We start from the raw sequence: 7,133 nt of genomic DNA on the forward strand, positions 1-7,133 counted from the left end.
CAAAAAAGATGCATAAAGGTGCATCGAAAAAAATATATGTAGAACAAATATTTTATACCACAAAATTGTAAAAGCATAACAATAACTTACAACAGATACATGTAAATCTATATGCCTAAATGGCTTAGAACATACACATGTACATCACAGATGTAGAACACATTTGTACATGTACATCAGAGATGTAGAAACACAGATTCATTAAATGTAGAAAACACTAAATGCATCATGTAGAACACACGTGTGCAAAAAAAACAATAAATAAAGATGCATACATAACTAGAATGCATAGATGCATCATCTTGCATCTAGTTATGAAAAAAGATATTGCTTCTAACAGTAGGAATTTCTCAAATAAATAAAGAATGATTTTTAATTAAAACATGTAAACGTATATTCTCCGCCAGTATTATGATGTTCGAAGATCTTGATATGATCAAATTCAACAATGACGTCAGGAAATATGAGATTGTTCATCGTCATCGCCGTCGTTAACAACAAAATCATCTTTGACATGAAACTGATCATTACGATGAATCAAGTCATCAACTTGAACATTTTTATCACCGATCGACATTGTTTCCTATCAATTTTTTTTAAAATTCAGAACAGAGAACTTGAATAATGTAATCAAATGACCTAAAAAAGATAAAGAATGTAAAAATGAAATTCAATTTGAACGATAGAACCCTAATATTGAATCGTAAAAGAATGAACTCGTAGAATTGGGAAAAAACATAGAACCCTAATTTTTGTATTAAACGATTTAAACATCAAAGTATATATAGGTTAGACACATGTAAAATGACGAAATTACCCTTTTCCAGTAAAATTAGGGAAAAACCAAAATTGTTCGAATCAAACAGTTTTTGTTCGTCCATGATGTTTTTTTGTTCGGCTGCGTGAGTTTTCAGAGTTCTCACATACAAAAAGTTCTCATTTGATCCCTCTACTATATATATGTATGTATATATATATATGTATATATATATATGTATATATATATATATATATATATGTATATATATATATATGTATATATATATATATATACACTTGTGAAATGACCCGTGAAAATACGAGTTTTTAAACGAAACAGTTTAATAATATGTTTTACGTATTAACTGAATGTAAATGTTTAAGTCATTTAGTTTATTGCCCCGTGGAATCACGAATTCCGATTAAGAAACTTGTTGATTTTACAAACACAAAGTTCGCTCAAAGTTGAATATTTATATTTATATTTTTAATGATGATAATAATAATAATAATAATAATAATAATAATAATAATAATAATAATAATAATAATAATAATAAATGCCTTTTATTTTTTTAGAAAAATAAAATTACAATTTAGGAGAGATTAATATTTTCTTTTATAAAAATTTTTGTATTATTTTTTTAATTAAATTAATATATTATTATGACATCATCATTATGACATCATCATTATGAAAAGTAAAGAGTAATTAAGCTTAATGATGATGTCATCATTTTAGATGTTTATTAGACTATATATATATATATATATATATATATATATATATATATATATATATATATAATGGTAGGATCAAGGGGGAGGTAACTAATTGGGGGGAAGCAAAAAATTTTTCTTCGTTTTTTGAAAAAACTTTGTTCACGAACAATATAGATTGGATGAAACTATGAACATCTAATAAAGACTTTTTGTGATAAATGTTTTATTTTAGCAGGAAAACGCTCGAAGAAGTAATATATAACAATTATCGTGTTTTTCGAGCGTATGTTGAGGTTTTAGATATTAGGGTTTATAGGGTTTAGATATTAGGGTTTAGAAATTTAGAGTTTAGGGTTTAGATTTAGGATTTAGATTGAGTTTTTAACACGAACGGTTTAAAATATAGGGTTAAGGGTTTGGGGTTTTGGGTTTAGTCTCTAAACCCTAAACTCTAAATCGGGCTAAATTTTACTTCACAAAACATGAAAAAAAATGTTAACATTCTTCACGATCAATATTATCTTGAATGTTATTTTTGTCGATCGTTTTCCAATCTAAATAATAACATTCATCACGAAGTGTCTTTTTTAAATGTTCATATTTTTGTGTGATCTTGATGCATGGAAAAGAAAATTCCAAAAGAAACGAAAAAAATTTGCTTCCCCCCGATTGGTTACTTCCCCATTGATCTTGCCCATATATATATATATATATATATATATATATATATATATATATATATATATATATATATATATATATATATATATATATATATATATATATATATATATATATATATATATATATATATATATATATATATATATATATATATATATATATATATATATATATACACGTGCGTTGCACGATTGTGTAAAAAACTGTGAAAAATGTAATTTTCAGTTTATATTGGTATTTAAATAGCGATAATGAAAAATAGAAAAAAAGTATAATAATTATTTTATAGCCCGTATGTAACACCCATTTTTCTAGTTACATCGCATGGAGCGTCTCACGTAGTCCAAGGGTATGTAATTTGATCTTTAAAACGCATCTACATAGTTACATATGACTTAAAATGGTTGGAAATTGTGTTTGGGGTGAAATCTGGTAATCTGTCGCGTATCGAAGGGGTGTATCGCGTTTTGGTGTGTCGCGGAACGCGACATGTATGATTGAAATGCGACAACTCAAAAACCCCCCCATCCTTGATCAACCTATTGCATTTTGGAAGTATGTATCGCGTTTGAGTGCATCGCGGATCGCGACACTCCGCCGCGAAACACGACAGGTGCCCAGATCTTTTAATTCATTTTTAATGAGCACTTTTGAGGGTGTTTTGGTCTTTTCACTTTGTGGACGGTTTGACGCTATAAGAACTGATCCAAAGCTTATCCTTATCCCATTTCTTACTCTTTCACCTACACACTTTCATTCTAGAGAGAGAGCTAGAATTTTAGAGAGAGAGCTCATTTTGGGGAAGAAGGAGACCAGATCTTGCCCGAGTCCAAGTTTTAAAGTTGTTCTCTACATCTCTAGCTATGTTTTGATAGTGTTGGTAAGTTTTAACTTCGAGTTTCAAGTTCAATTTGATTTATAGCTAGGGTTTGTTTATGTGTAGCTTGTAAGACCCATTTTAGGGTTAAATGGGCGAATTTGGGGTGAACTTGATGTATGGAAACCCTAAGGTTTGTAATCTAGGGTTTAGCCATGTGATTTGAAGTTGTAGGGTTAATTATGTTGTTGAATCACTAACACACTTATGTGTTAGGCAAAGATTTGTTAATGGGGTTCGAGTTTGACCAAATTGTGGGTCTTTACTTTAAAATGGGTCAAATGGGTAAGTTTGATCTAGTGGGATAAATTGGGTATGAAAATACCCTAGACTTGTATTAATGAAAGTCTTAGAACCTTAATCAATAGCTTTTAGTGATTAGTTGTGGACTTTGACCTCGATTGAGTGATTCTAGTGCAAGTGGGTCATAAATACCCTTTTTGGGTCATAAATGCACTAGTAAGGTTAGTTGGTAAATAGTCCAACTTGTTATATGAATTAATTGGGCATTAATTGTATTAGGTGACTTGCTTTGAAGGTTGCGAGTTGTTGTTGGAAATATCACCAAGACGATAAGGTGTGTGGAATATCTATGTATGTATGTATGTATATGATTTATTTGCCCGTATTAATTGTGCACATAGCCGTGTTTGTGCACATGGTTGTGAGTAATAACCTTGTTTTACTCACACGTTGATTAAGTGTTACGATATCTGTTTTTTGTATACTTGGGGTGATACCATAGCCATTTTTGGGACACCTCGGGGTTAGCATACCATAGCCCTTTTTGGGCGCTAACGGTTGTTATGAACACCGATGAATCGTTTGCGAGGTCATTCCCTTGCGATTTTGGTCAACCATGGTTTATACTTGTTGATGTTTAGCATTTCATTATTATTATGATTATTATGCTAATGATGTTGCTAGTTGTACGATTTGACGATACCAGCCCCTGTTATGAAATGGTATGAGATTATATGCATTGCATGAGTCGTGGATGCGAGTAGGTAAATTGTATATGCATGTACATATTTATTTTACTCACTAAGCTTTAGCTTACCCTCTCGTTGTTTACATTTTTAGATGCGCGAGCGAATCGTGGTAAGGGTAAAGTTGTGGACTAGGCTTTTCTCCTTTAGTGCCTTGTGGAATTCTTTTGGAAATTTGACCTAATGTTTGGGTAGTTTAACCCCAAACCCATGCTCTAGTGATGTTTGGAACTTAAACTAATTGGTCAAAACTTATATTTTTTGGGAATTGTAAAATGGATCATTTGAACCCGAATGTTAATGTAAACTTTAAACTATGTTGTATGCGCCTTTTGAACTTGTAACAATTTAACATGATGTGATGGTTTGACGAGTATGACGACATGTTATATTTAAAAAAAATGTACGTTTTTCTTAATATAACGGCTTGGGTCGTTACAAGTGGTATCAGAGCATGGTCTAAGGGATTTAGGTGACTTGAGATAGGCGCCTAGACTTAGACTTTTGTGTGGCTATTTTATATGCGGGACTTGTAGGATTACGGGTTGGTACGAGTTTTGTTTAGTGCCCTGGTGAATAGGTGGACTAACTATGCTAATGTTATGATGTTACTAATCGTGCTTTATTGTTTTGAACATCGAGCAAGATGGTTGTGGTACGTTTGAGAGTGGCACGGTGTGCGAACGTAATAGTGATTCGCGACCACTATCACGGTTGCAAGTTAAGTCAAGCAAGGACGTGCGACAAGTATTGAGCTAGGTGTGATGTGCGTGCGGTGATATGTATATGTGTGTGTGTATATATATATATATATATATATATATATATATATATATATATATATATATATATATATATATATATATATATATATTGTTTTGTTGGTGATGTCTAATCCGTTTCGATCTTTACAATGAAGACGAAAAATGGAACGGAGACAATCAACGGTGGTGGTCCTCAACATGAGGAAGTGGACGAAATGACCACCAAAAGAGAGGCCGCTCTAGAAAACTACGTCTCGGTTTTCTCCCGGAAGGTTAAACAAATACTCGAAGAGTCGGTTTCGGAACACTGGTCGATTTGATTCGAGAACAAATGGCTGATACCGTGAAAGAAGAAGTTAAAAGGAGGTTTCCTAGACCTCAAAATGGGGGCGAGATGGTGTTTAGCTACAAAAATTTTATGGCGACTAAGCCTCCTCACTTTTCCGGGGATCCCGACCCCATGAAGAGTACGACTTGGATCTCCGATGTTGAAGGTTGTTTTCGCACTAACGAATGCCCACCCGAAAAGAATACAAGGCTTGCCACTTGTTTGATGAGGGGCAATGCTAAAGATTGGCTTGATGGTAAAATTGACATGGTGGGTGAAGCGGCTTTTGTAGGGTTGTCTTGGGAGGAGTTCAAGAAAGAGTTTTTCCTTGAGTATCGTACGCAAGAGGATCTTTCTAAATTGCGGAACGAGTTAAGAAACATGTGTCAAGGGTCTTTGGACCTAAAAACTCCTAAAACCAACTTTCTCGCCAAAGCGCGTTTTTGCCCTGAGTATGTGGGGAATGACCAATTATTGATGGAAGATTTTCATGCGACCCTTAGAGATGACTTGAAGGGTAAGATTAGTATTGGTCATGTTGAGAATTTTTCTAAGCTCTTGGCATTTGCGAAAGGGTTTGAAGTGCAAGCTCCGAGTGCGGTTGGTTATGTGTCGAGTAAAAGAAAATTTGAAGCATCTAGTTACTCCAACAAGAAAAGCAAAGGCGTGTCCGAAAGCGTCAGAAGTGTGAAAAGCGGGACACCAGAAGTCGGAATGTCGTGAATTGTTAGGTGACCAAGTGAGGAAGCTTTGAGAAGGCGACGAGTACGACTAGGGGAAGAAACTACTTGATGACCAACGATGAAGCCAAACAATCCAATGAAGTTGTCTCGGGTACTTTCATGATTAATTCTAATCCGAAAAGGATACTATTTGATAGTGGTGCTAATTTATCGTTTGTGTCTCCACGATTTGTGTCTAAGCTTAATAAACCGCTAGCTAAGTTAAGTCATCCAGTAGAAGTTGAAATAGCGGATGGTAAGACGGTGCTAGGGGTTGATGTGTGTAAAGATTGTAATGTTGTGTTTGGTGCTGAAACCTTTAAAATCGATCTTATCACGATGACTTTGGGCGAATTTGATATTGTTGTGGGTATGGATTGGCTCGATTATAGAGCCGATATTGCATGCTATGAAAAGTTTATTCATGTAAAGGCCCCAAGTAGGGGAGAGTTAATTATTCATGGCGATAAGCGAAGGAGACTCGTACCCTTATGCACTTATGCACGGGCGAGTCGTTTCCTTAATAGTGGTGGCATGGTTTTTCTTGCACATGTAGTTGGCATTCGTGAAGAACCACCATCCATTCATGAAATTCCGGTGGTTAATGAATTCGAACACGTTTTTCCGGATGAGTTACCGGGTGTTCTGGTGGAGAGACAAGTTGAATTTCGCATTGAGTTGGTTCCGGGGGCTAGCCCCATTGCTAAAACTCCTTATCATTTAGCACCAACGAAAATACAAGAGTTGTTGAACCAAACCCAAGAGTTGCTTGAAAAGGGTTTCATCTGACCGAGTGCTTCGCCATGGGGCGCTCCGGTTTTATTCATGAAGAAGAAGGATGGTAGTATGCGGATGTGCATTGACTATCGGGAGTTGAACAAGGTGACGATCAAAAATCGTTATCCATTACCTCAGATTGACGATTTGTTTGACCAACTCCAAGGTGCGACTTACTTCTCTAAAATTGACTTACGGTCCGATTATCACCAAATGCGGGTCCGTGAAGAAGATATTGAGAAAACGGCCTTTCGAACTCGTTACGGGCATTTTAAATTTGTAGTTATGCCCTTCGGTCTTACGAATGCGCCTGTGGCATTCATGGATTTTATGAACCGAGTGTGCCAATCTATGTTGGACAAGTCAGTAATTGTGTTCATTGACGACACATTTGTCTATTCCAAAAGTATGAAGGAACAAGAACACCATTTTCGCGAGGTGTTGAAGACGTTGCGAAAGGAGAAGTTGTATGCTAAATTCTCCAAGTGTGAATTTTGGCTAAGGGAAGTG

This window comes from Rutidosis leptorrhynchoides, chromosome 5 (assembly GCF_046630445.1).
Source record: "Rutidosis leptorrhynchoides isolate AG116_Rl617_1_P2 chromosome 5, CSIRO_AGI_Rlap_v1, whole genome shotgun sequence".
NCBI lineage: Eukaryota > Viridiplantae > Streptophyta > Magnoliopsida > Asterales > Asteraceae > Rutidosis > Rutidosis leptorrhynchoides.